The sequence below is a fragment of the Rhyacophila brunnea genome, unplaced genomic scaffold, assembly GCF_057557595.1.
Source record: "Rhyacophila brunnea isolate RB1 unplaced genomic scaffold, BYU_Rbru_1.0 scaffold_20, whole genome shotgun sequence".
NCBI classification, from domain to species: domain Eukaryota; kingdom Metazoa; phylum Arthropoda; class Insecta; order Trichoptera; family Rhyacophilidae; genus Rhyacophila; species Rhyacophila brunnea.
Window position 1 is genome coordinate 19,611,458 of NW_028232860.1, and position 13,596 is coordinate 19,625,053.

General features: G+C 36.3%; 1 protein-coding gene across 1 annotated transcript in view; it reads left to right on the top strand.

Annotated features, from left to right (window-relative positions):
- The window catches only part of LOC147071338 (coiled-coil domain-containing protein lobo-like), a 199,490-nt gene that overhangs the window by 94,153 nt on the left and 91,741 nt on the right, over nt 1–13,596 (top strand). The gene's annotated exons all lie outside the window — the stretch shown is intronic.

Sequence of the window (13,596 nt, forward strand, 5' to 3'; positions counted from 1 at the left end):
GGGCCATTCGCCGTACAGCTTTGATTTGCCACCAAATGATTTCTTTTTATTCCCGACAGTCCAAGATAAATTGCGCGGCCAACGATTTTCTACACCAGAAGAGGCGGTTGATGTATTCAAAAACCATGTTTTGGAGTTACACTTAAATGCTTTTGAGATTGGTTCAAACGCATGGAAAAGTGTATAAGTTATCGTGGAGAATATTTTGAAAAACAATAAAACTGTTTTCATTGATAAAAAATTCGTTTTTGTTGGTTTTTACCGAAATATAAGCGGCTACCCTTGTAGTATGTTGTATATCTACTTTTCTTATCAACCTAAACGTCTGAGAATGCTGGTGAAACTAGTGCGTTGCCCACCAGGTGGCCATTAGATATAATTAGCATGTTATTTACATGTGGTAATTAAATATTAATTAAAACGTCCGCAGTGAATGATAATATTTGTTTATCAACTCAGCCCTAAAGAAGGAAGCATCAACTGCTTTCGATCACTGTATTCAAGCAAACTGTTAACAAGTTATTGTCCAACATATAATCCATTATATATTATTACTAAGTTATGATATATTACTATTCTAATAAAGTCAGTTAAAATATAAATAATTATTGTTTACGTCAAGTTAATCCCGCCGTTCCATAACACAGCACTCTGGCCTTTAATATAAAGTACCAGAAGAGAATAGGTAAGTCCAAAATAAATAAATTTTATTTAATTGTAAGAATTCTTTCAGTTCTGGAAACGCCTCTGACACCAAGAGCAGTTCTATCCCCATTCCATTAAGCACTGGCGGCGTAGCGGGTATAAGGTAGGCATGTACCTCGCGAGTCCTCCTCGCTAATCGCGCGGCCTCGTAGATACGTCGTATTGTCAGGGTGCAGTGTGACTGTGGTTTTGGATGTAACATCCGGGACCTTTCTGTACATTTCGTTTAACAAATACTATGGATTGTGATTCGCAAATATTAATCAATTTGGGAAAATGGGGGATAGATTTCAGGCGGTTCCCCTCCCCAAACGATGACGATGGATGCGGAGGAGTACATACTCCTCAAAAAGTGTAGTTATTTTTTTGTGATTTTACCGAGGCTTTGACTGCGACTCGCTGTCATATCGCCTCTTCTCTTCTAGAAGGGGATCCGTCGATCAGGTCCTCACTCCTATTCTGTTAAATAACTTTACAATTTTGCCTAGCTCTTCCGTCTTACCCACCGCCAGGACACCTTTCAATTCGTCGATATTCTCATAGATATCCGCAATTCGCAGCTGTACTCTGTGAAGTTCATATTTAGGGCATTGTAGTGCTATATGTACAATGTCCTCCAAAACATGACATTCATCGCAAAGCTGCGATTCGCTTCTTCCCATGAGGACATCAAATCTTTGTGTGCCCTGTTCTTAGCCTCAGTATTAACTTAAGCTCATTCTTCGTCAAAGGAGACTCTACAAGCCAGGGCACCTCTCGTGGTGATGGTAGAATAGACTTACTCCATTTCTCCTTTTCTAATGATGCCCTAGTAGTTTTCTTATAAAAACGTTACTTGCACGATCTATAAAGCATCTATGAAGACGCCACCGCCGACTTTCATACATTTTTAACTTGTCAAAAGATATACATACTATAGCAATCCACTGATTCAATTGAAATAGATTGACGTCACTGTGCGTAATTTAAAGATGCTGACCTTAGATTATAGAAAAATAATGCTGACAAAAAATCGATTTAAGTTTTCACACATTTCTCAGTTAAATATTAAATATTCGATCGTTTTTTCTTGAGTCTTGTTGAATTTGATGAGCTACCCAGAACTTTAAAATATTTCATTGAAATCCCTGATGTAGATACCTACCTAGTCAGAATGTAGTTTTACGTAAAAATCCATTACGCGTTTATACAAGTCAGTTATTTAGCTGAAATAATAATTTATTGTTTTACATTACATGCTTTTCCCTCTACCACCCGCCACGTCTCCACATCCTGTTTTACATTACTGTAATATTTAAAAAATTTGGTAATCATAGTTCAAAGTGAAGTTCGCGAGAGATGTATCTTCCCCCAAGTATCTTTAATTAACACTACAACTCGTGAATATTTAAAACTTTCCATTTTGCCAGATTTTTGTTTTTTTATGAATGCTATTTTTAGATTCTGTTGAGATCATGGCCCCCACAAGGGAGGGCTGCCAGGGCCCTAGCCTGGAGGCCCGGGCTCAGGAGGGGCCTGGCAAGCCGAGTTGACCAGATAAGTGAGACACACATCACAAATTTGCTTCACTAGTAAAAAAAAAGTCGCCTACTGTGCTATTTTCATTCAATACTAAATACCTATTATTATTTAAAATTATGCGGTTGTACGATACAATTTTTAATTGTGTATCAATATTCGACAACTCCATACTTAATTCAAACTGATGTATTAAAATATACTTACAAAAAAACACTAAATCATATCTGTAGGTACACATTAATTTTACGGTATACCTACACAATTTGGAAAACGCTACTGTAGAGCATCACGCTGCCTTTATCCTAAGCAATAAGTAGGGGGGCCCGCTTCAGGATGTGGGGGCCATGGTTGAGATAGTAAACTAAAATTTCAGAAACCATTCCAGTTTTCAAGATAAAGCTTGTTTATATATCATGTTATACATCGTCATGGTCACCCTCTCCGGCCGTAGGCAGGATGGCGCATTAGCGAAATAGTAATTTGGAGTCGCAGCCGTGGAGGCGTCGCCGTCGCCGGCGTCGGTGGACGGTCACCAGATGGCCACTGGACTCCCCGCACCGCACCGCCCCCGCATCGCTCGGACCTTTGGCCATATTGCGTGCCATAATTCTTGACTCCCTCCCTTTCTTGCTGTCGTAAAGTGAGACGAGACGAATCGGATTATTGTCACAATCGACGCACTTTGACTTGGAGCACGTCTTTTTGTTTTCGGCCACATGCCGAATTGTCTTCTGCGAACTTAATCTGTAGCAGTGGTAGAAATTTGTCTTTGTAGAAGCAATATCAGCACATTGCACAATACGAGTGCATGTAAAATGAATCTATGGTGATAAACAACTCAATCGAATCGAAATTAGAATTTTTCTAATAATACCTATTTCCCGGAGTGTCCAATCATTGTAAACTCAGTAAATAGCTTACTGCAGATTGTTTCCGCGATATCCATTTTGAGCTATATCCGATGACGCAAACTCCAATATTCAATTACAATAATTATTTTCAAAATATTATTTTGATTGTGAGTACGCCAATAAATAGCGGATCATAATTCATTGGACATGTCACTCGAATAAAAGTTCCCGGTCTGTTAGTATCTCAGTCTCGGAATCGCTCCGCACAACATCTCATTCTACCGAGATCGGACCTCGGAACAGTATCATAAGTATTGTAACATACTACTGTAACATACTCTTGTACCGACTGTTTACGCTGCAAATAAAACTCGCTCCTTCATCCATCGGAGTAACCACCAAATATCGACTTCACATCTCTCCTTCTGACGACCTCTTCATCGACAATACCATGACCCCTACAAATCTATAGCGATGATTGATGTTGGTAACGAGGTCATGCCCACGGGTTATATGTTAATGTGTACAACGGAGAATCGGCCGAAACTATCGGGACTAGGGATTCCAATCCCGGGATCCCGAGCTATTTTCGATACCTATGAATCCCGGGATTGATAAACATAATCCCGGGATTTCGGGATTGATTTTTTTTATCAATTTTTACGGAAAATATAACAGAAAAAATACTTTTAATAACAAATAACTACATTAGAAATAAACTGAGTTTGAATGAAGTTTGATTTATACCCATGTGTAGGTTGCCGATTCATTTTATTTTTTCACATAAATTGTTAAAAATGAGAAAGATTGGAAAAAAACAATGCTTCGCACTTTTAACAAAGTAATTCCACCATGATTATCATACGTTTTACGGCAGTTTCATATTTGGCTGACTAATTAGATTTATGAAGCGGAAAGGCCATAAGTACGCCATGATTATTTGCTTTACTATTTTAAGTCTCGTTAATCCATTCATTATGTCTTTACTATCAGAAACAGGAATCTCATATTAAATTCACATTATTATTTATATTACAATATTATTTACTCAATTAAACTTGTGTATTTCCAAGATTGAACGTATACAATATTAACAATAAATGTCTTAAATAGTATAAATTATACTAGATTTTTTTTTGACCGATTTTATCAATGTTATTTGTAAATATAAAAATTTTATATTAACAATGGAAAAAAATGTCAATCCCGGGACCAGTCCCAGGATCCCGGGATTGTCAAATTGTAATCCCGAAATCCCGGGATCAGAATTTTGGCTCGGGATTGGATTCCCTAATCGGGACGGATCGCAAATGGCAGAAAAGAATACAAACTGAATAAAATATTATATATCAGCTTTACTAATTGTACGACTTATAAAAATAAAATAGTATTTCGTCAATCGAATGTTTATAATAAATAACTGTGTATATAAAATACTTATGTAATATTTAGTGGCGATTTTCTTTGACTTGAAAATTGGGCATCAAAACAGTATAAAGTCGTCATACAATCATTAAATTAAGTACCTATATTATTATCAGTGACGTCGCCTGGGGGTAGGCAGATTGAGCGTTGCTTGGGGGCGGCCGTTACTCGAAGGGCGGCAAATCGAGGAAAATCATTCATTAGGTATATTTAGAAATAGCTACCTAAGCTTAGTAATAACGGAAATATCGTTCCATTAAAAAATCAGCTCACTGGTTGGAAACAAAATGTATTTAACATACAAGGTTTAACAGGACTGTATTTTTTGTCAGGTTCGCGATGTCCAGCTTACTTCCGTTGTACTTGGACGTCACTCCTTGATGACCAGTAATTACACGTGCAGATTTGCGAATTATAGGTAGTACATACTTACCTAATTTTAAATTTATCCAAATATTTTTGCCAGTCACTCGTGAGTTTTGGAAATAGTCAGGTGTATTTTTAAATGTATTTGAAACCGTGGACTCGCAATATTGTCTATTGAAGCAAAGATGGCATTTAAATTAGATTTAGCGGTAATTATTTTGTTAGTAATGTATCCATACAACACATTTTTTAGATATTTTAGTCATGAAAAGATGATAAAAATAAAAAATACTGTATAAAAAATGGGGCGGCATTTTGTCTAGGGACGTCACTGATTATTATAAATTATAACATTACTAGAAGCTTAACAAAATTCATGCAACTAATGTCAAAGATAATCACTCAAACATATACTTAGGTAGGTACTTGTAATTTAACGTATTATAGTGTACATAATAACCACAGAACAGATAATAAATATAATTCCGATACACTATATTCAATACGATACATTTTAATGCAGGATTTTAAATGCGTCTTACAAAATTAACTATTCTGAAATCCATATTTTTGAGCCATTTTTAAGTGGATAACTAAAATCCGTCCCTGTTCAAAAGCTACAAATTCGGTTCAAATATTTTTTGAGGATTTTTATGAGGTTAAATTTAAACTGTATGAAGGTATTACATTTTTCCGTATCACAGTTCACCGTGAGCTAACGTAAAGGAAAGTTTGGGATCAAAAATATGACACGCTGTTCGTGGAGCATTGCTGACAGTAATGTTACAATTTTATTAAATTCAATAAGAACATTACGTTGATTTTGATCAGTATCAAATATATTTATATAAACATACCTATACGATATGATTGTATTTCTTACTTAACCCTTAGAATGCTACGCAACGATATATCATTGTTTTTGATAATGGCCAGAAATGCTAACAACGATCGTCGTTTTGCTTTTGATGACTGAAATGTTAAGTTGATTTGGGAACATACTACTGTACCAGTGGTACGAAACATTGTTTTACCATCTATTTATTTTAGTTGTATTGTTGTGTAATATAACCCGATTCATATATGTTTTGTGACTGGGTAAGTTTTGACCTTATAACTATTGTATTTTTTTCATGGCATCACCCTTTTTACAATAAAAACATTAATTCCAAATACAAATTACAGTTTACAATGTAAAACTTTTTTTTACAGTCAAATTCTTGGTGGAATAACAATGTTTTATTTTATTTTATTTTATTTTATCCATTTGAAACAATGGGAAAGTCTTTTACTCAACTCAGAGTTTAAAGTAAAGTGGATTTGTGCTATATAAAAACAGTTTCATTTAACCGGTGAAGTGCCCAAAGCGTCTTTGGACGCCCTAATTACACCAATTCTTATGTTAATTACTATCAATTATCTAATTCCGGCATAGAAAGGATTAAGTATAAAAAAGTAATGAAATTAAATCATTTGCAATACATATTTAAAATGTTCCAATAAACAAACACCATAAAGACCTTTTTCACAAATCACGCATATTGTACTCGATCTTTTAACGAGGCCACCATGCAAAAAATTTCTTTTCGACCGAGTAGTTTCCTAATTCCACTACTTTGTATTATCCCTCGTGTGGGATAACCGATTGTTTCCAATAACTGGTAAAAATCAAAACTCCGTGCGCGGATCGTGCATTTCGCTCGCTTTCGCGATCGCCCGTATGATGGAGTGAGAAAGAGATATGTCAATTACTTTTAACAGTATATGCAGCGTGGGATATCTAATTGCCTCATTATCTATTCACAATGATAAATTAATTACGAAACGTGTTTTCATAATATTCCTATTCCGCAGAATCAATTAGGGTGGTAAGGTGTCTAAAAATAATACAATACTTTCATTTATTGACAATTATTGGTAGCAATCCTCGCCCGGATTTTAAAAAACACCGTAGCAGCCAAAGGGTTTAATAACCTTTTTATTATTTTCTGTTTTAAATAATTTATTTAGACATGAATTTCATCTTAATTCTATACGGTCATCTGTTTACGTTACAACAGCTCACGGTGGACAGTGATACGTACAATTTTCCGGACACGTTTTTCTGAGGATGTTCGAAATTATGTGTGTACAAATTAATACATGCCTACCATAATCGCTCAAAGGGATTGGGAAGGTTTTCATGGAGCAGTGAATTGACTGACGATGATGAAATCGTCTTGCAGGCTCCAGGGCCGCACTCGTGCGAAATCGCCGCGCTTGACCGGCGGCACGTCCGCGGGCGTGGGGCTCGGCGCGGCGGCGATCAAGGCGAGGGCGCGTGTGTGCAAGGGAGAGATAAGACAGCATTGATTGCCGAGCCGCGGACGGCGGACAGGAAGGTGGGGCAGATGTGTATTGCGGTCATTATTATCTCGTTTTCCGGCGCATTAATGAAACTTTGGAAAATGCGTGGAAGGAATCGCCTTTCGGTCCTATGGGAGTGTATCGTAGGTAGGGACGCAGCGGCGATTTTCTTTGACGCGGATGACGCAATCGATTCGTCATAAAATTTAAAAAGGGGTCTCTAAACAGATCACACCAGTTATATGATTCTTAAATCATACCGAAATATTAAAAAGTTGATTATAACATATAACACAAAGTATTAAAAGATCCCTGCAACCAACATCAAATGAGCCTATATCAAAACCACTAAAACAGATACATATAGTGTAGGCAGAGCATTCATAAAAAAAACCACTAAGTAATATTCGTGTAATGTGTCATCAATGTCATCTTCAATAATAATTATTTTTAATTACAGGATGTTATTCTAGAAAAGAGATAAATTGATATATTTAATAGATATGTTGAACGTTGGTTTTTATTTTGGGCCTCCAAGTTCCTAAAGCCGCTACTGTATTGATTATAGATGACGTAATATGTATATTATTGAAACAGAGCACAAATAACTAAGTTACCGGTAGGTTTGGGAAAGACGAAACATACCTATTTGAAAAAATCATAGATAAAAAATGGACTGATTTGAACCAAATCCATCACAATCCAGATGATCTGTTTCACCGATTTAGCTACAAGCACAATCGCTCGCTATCCATGCATTCGTTTATTAACATATGCATGAGGTATTATTTAAAACCATGAAATTTTTAGAAAATTTCTACACCTATAGTCTTTGAGCTGGGAGGATCGGTAAAACTGATCGCCCGGGTCGGAATGATTTCTAGTTTAAGAAAGATGTTATTTCTTTCATGTTAAATACCTATCATATGGTTAAACATGGGTACCGCAAAATAAAACAATGAAATTGATTTGTAGCAATCATTACAAGTGTGGCACACTTCAATGTGTATGTTTTGTTGTCAAAATAAAACGACGTCGTGGAAGCGATTGTCAGCATTTCCTCAATCATAATCTAGACCAAGGGTAGTCAACCTTTTTATACCTATCGCCCACTTTTGTGTCTCTGTTAGTAATAAAATGTTCTAACCGCCCACCGGTTCCACAGTAATGGTGATTTTTAAAGTAGGGAAGTAACTTTACTTTATAAAATTTATAAGCAGAGTTACAGCAAGTTAAAGCATATATTATTATAATACCTAATAATTACTTACCAAAAACTTCATGTCAGACTTTCGCTAAGTTTGAAAGAATGAATCTTTATAAAACAATTTATTGCAGTTAAATCTATATTTTTATTTATACTTTGCATACATAGAAGCATGAAGTCTGATGAAATCACATTTAATTGTTTTTAAAACCCTTACCACCCACCATGAAAGCTGGAACGCCCACTAGTGAGCGGCAGGGACCAGGTTGACTACCCTTGATCTAGATTCTAGACCAATAAAGTCTATTGTAATTTGTTAATTGCGACAATGTCTCTTGGAATATATGAACTGCATTAGTATAAATAGCAAGGACGATCCATAACTCGTCACTGAAATCGAGTCCGTCACTCGGCGTACTACTCATCTCGAGTCCAGTCTCTCGGTTATATTGACGTCTCGGTACATCGCCCGTCAGTTCAATAATGTATAGTCAATCTCATCAGTACATCCGTACACGCGATTATATCATTCCTGTCATCTTTATCATTGTATTTATTTATTCTTGTATTGACCAATAAACTCTCTCCTCGAAACTTACAAACAACCATGACTTTCTCTCATCCACCTCATTATCCCCAAAGATTCTTTGTTTGTTGTTGCCATATTATATATTATTGTATTTTAGTTGAAGGGTGCTACTTTGAATGGTGTGTATAATAATTTTATTCCTGGGGACACCTGTCGCATTTAACGAAATAACAATATCAATCAAGAGAAGTCATGTACAAACTGCGATAAGTATCGTAATGCAATGGACAGAGGTGTCCGATTAATCGTTAATAAATAAATAAACTGTTGTCATAGGGCCCGATTAATACTAGATTGCACCCCCTCGCTGCGTGTTTACGGGAGGCTGACAAGGGGCGGAGTGAGTGGGCATCATTCTGATGATGCCAAGGCGGCTTCGTGAGGGCGCGGGTGGATCGGGTGACGTGGAGTGGGCGCCAATTAAGACGGCCTACTCACGTACGCCGGTCGTAGGCTGCCAAAGCACCGCGAGCCGGTCAAAGGAGATAACCAACGCGGCGTGTGGACGCATCCAGTGGCGTGATATTTTCTAAATAGTCTGTTTTTTAGTGAAACTTATTTACACGCGATTACGTGTAGTGTAGCTCACAAAAACACTGTCGACAGAAAGTCTCGAAATAAATAATCCTGAATATTGTCCGTACGAAACATCGAAATAATGTTTGGCGTTGGATATTTGGTTTTGCCCACTCAAGTATGGCGAAATCGGTCGCACAATGATCGATAGAGTATCGTGAAATAAAATCTACGAATGGACTTCCGAAGACTACGAAAATTTTTTAAAACAAATTAAGGCAACATGCGAAAAAATAGAAATCAAAGTTATTGTTCCGGTCATTAAATTTGTTCTCGTTTTTTAGTAAGTAAGTACTAAAATAATTCTACGCCCGTGATGGCCAAGTGATAATATGTCCACTTGTGAAGTTGTGTATCTTCACATGTTATTTTTCAATATTTATATTTGTAGCTAGTGTTGACCTAATAAATCAAGCAAACGGCGACATGCACATCTGAAATATTCTTTATTAAAAATTCATTTTATTTAAAACATTCAATTATGGTGTTCAACGCCAAAATTACACGAAGCGATTGATGAGGAATCTTTTACTGTAGCTAATTAGGGGTGAACACTTGGCATTATTCTTTATTCTGCTTTTTGGCTCAAATATTACAATCGCTTGTTACTAACATTTTGACTATCAATGACGACTTACAAGACGAAACCTTCAAGTCAATTTATAATATTTTTAGAGTAAACAAAGCAAAAAATATGCACCAAACCACTTATATTTTTTGTCAGATTCTTCAAAAACGTAAAATTATGGTTTCAATGTACTTACTCAAACGATCAACATCAGTTATTAGAGTCATTGCCCCCACAAGGGGGGGGGGGGGCGGACAGGGTTCTAGCCTGAGGGCCCGGGCTCAGGAGGAGCCCGGAGAGGCGAGTCGCCCAGATAAGTGAGATAAACACACATCACAAAGTGGCTTTACTAGTAAAAAAAGTCGCTATTTTCTTCAGTGATGTTATTATTTAAAATTATGTGATTATACGATAAAATTATTAATTTTGTATCGATACTCGATAATTTCATAATTCAAACGGATGTATTAAAAAAATATACAATAAACACTAAATGCACATTAATTTTACCGCGTACACCATTTGGAAAACGCTACTGTAGAGTGTTAGCCTTTATCATTTGCGATAGGTAGGGGGCCCCGCCAAAGATCCTAGCTTGCGGGCCCGCTTCAGGATGTGGGGGTCATGACCAGAGTATACGCTTTATAACTTTTCACTCCGACTTCAGGATGAAAATGATGTAATATATTCTATTTTTTTTACATATATATTATCTATTTCTTTATTAATTACTACATATATTAATACTACGCGAGATAATCAGGCAAAGAGGCGTAAGAGTGTAGTAAAAAGAGCAAAAAAGTGCGAAGTTATATAACGTATAAGTACTCTATTAGAGATGATTATTTATGCGCTTGAGAACTTTGCTATGAATTTTCTATTCCATATATCCAGCCAAACTGCTACGCCACTGGCAGATACCCAGTAATTATCAGCGCAGATGACCATAGAGTCCAGAAACACGGATGTATAGGGTGGGAAACGGGGGGTGGGTTGTTCTAGAGTGCTTTAGTTTATGGTTGAGAACTGCGATATCTACACTGATCAGGGACGAATTCGGCTCAGGGCGAAGCGTCGACGTGCTCGGTTGCTTTCGTTGTTGTTTTGAAAGTCACATCTGCAATTAAAAATGATTGTTATTGTCATCTTGATAGTAAGTTTGCGCTTTATTTGGTCCGCAATTTGCGTATCTCTTTGTCCACTGACCGTAAGTTATTGTTAATTAAATACGTATTTTACAATTGCCGAATGTAAAACATAGGTATTATATGAAAAATGACAATTAAGGTATAAATTATGAAGTGCTGAGAACCAAACGAAAATGACATACATATTATAATTAAAAAAATTATGAGCGGGTATTCGCCTGTTCGGACCCTGTGATTATCTGTATTTCTGGCACCCAACTCGAGCAAGTCAGCAGCTACGTATATCTCGCACAGCAGGTGTCCATAGACGGAAGCATGCACGATGAAATTGCTCGAAGAACAAAGCTGGGATGGAGTGCTTTCGGACGTCTGAATAGTATCTTCAAGAGTGACCTACCATTATGTCTTAAGCGTAGGGTGTTCAGCCAATGTGTGCTACTCGTGCTCACGTATGGCTGCGAGACGTGGCCCTTAACACGAGAGATATCGAAAGGCTAAGAGTCACACAGCGAGGCATGGATAGGTGTATGTTGGGCATCACGCGAAAGGACCGTAAGAGAAACGAATGGGTTAGGAAGCAGACAAGAGTACGCGATGTAATAGACGTTGCCAAACAGCTGAAATGGAGATGGGCGGGGCACATTGCTCGCCGAAAGGACGGCCGCTGGACAAATGCCGTCATCCAGTGGTACCCAAGGGGCACGAAACGGCCACAGGGTCGCCCTAAAAGCCGCTGGATTGACGAACTGGTAAAGTTCGGCGGAAATACGTGGCAGCGAACGACACAGGACCGAGAGAGTTGGAGAAAGCTTGGGGAGGCCTTCATCCAGCAGTGGATTGACCCCGGCTGATGATGATGATGATGATTCGCCTGTAGTCGTTATTTTAATTTCGTACAACGTTTACGTCCAACTACCAAGTTGAGTTTTTTTTATATGGATACATAATTATATGATTAATAAACGCAGAACCGTTTTTATTGTTTCATGTCTATTTTAATAATATGTGTGTATGGCTTTATTATTTTGGTAGTTTTATGTACCTATACTGCGGACAAACACAGTATGCGAGGAACAATTATTCAATCGATAATTTATTTGTGAATGCTTGATTGAAAGGTTTGATATCGACTACTCCTTATAATATATATTATCGTCAGCTAAATGCAGAACTATTCTAACTCACATTTGAAACATATTGCAGAAGAGTTTTTTGAAACAGCCTACTTCAGTTAAGTATTTATTATTTATATGGACAAGTGTATGCACCATTTTTTTTCATCAATAATCTTACTAAAATATGATGCATCCATTTATCCATGAAGATAATAAATAATTTCAGTAAGTTGTTTCAAAAAACTCTCTCCTAAAAAATTTAAATGTAAGTTAGAATAGTTCTGCATTCAGCTGACGTTATTATTACTTATATAAGTTCGGTTAACGTCAGTTTGTGTGAACTGTTTTTGTGACGAGTGTTTCATTATTGACTGAAACCGTTAGTTATATTTTATGTATATATATTATATATATGGACTTCTTTATTATTTTACAGCAACTTTATACAATTTCAATGTTTTTGCTTGACTTGTCCTAATTCAAAGACTAAAAATATTAATAAGCATAAGGAATTATGAATAATACGTTTCTTTACCTACTAATAAAAAAGGTCATTTGAAAACGGAGCCTCGTTTACCGAACGTTAAACACAGTAAAGTTGTGTTTAATTTACAATCGCATATTTAATTTTTAAGTCAATTTACTCAACTTGCTCACCGGTGCAATTGCAGCAAGGATTCATTCTCTTTCGAATAGTTCTTCTATTGGCATGTTTAATACCTTCGTTCTGACACTGGCAACGGAGCAGTAATTATTTTTTATTTTTGTTGTAAAGGTACTTTTGTTATTTTGTATTATGTTTTATATAACATTTCAAGTGAATGTAGATAATATTTTATTATCATTGTTCTTTGTGCTCTATTGTATGTTCTTATTTTTTTTTTCTTCTGAGGATAATTTGTATTTGACTAATGCATCTCACCATACCGCGATGTGTTAAGAGGACGTTCTACAGAATTGGCCTTGAGAATTGAAAATATGATTTTTTAACATGTGGTCCATAATATCTGGTCTACTAGTTAATATAAAAAGGTCATGTCAAAGTTGTTTGTGTTAATAAATTTGCTTTGTGACTGATCCGACTCATATTTCACATTTATTTCATCAGGGCTGTCGAAAACATAAATCATAATATATATTTATAATTTTAAATTTTTATTTATAATATATATTATTTAA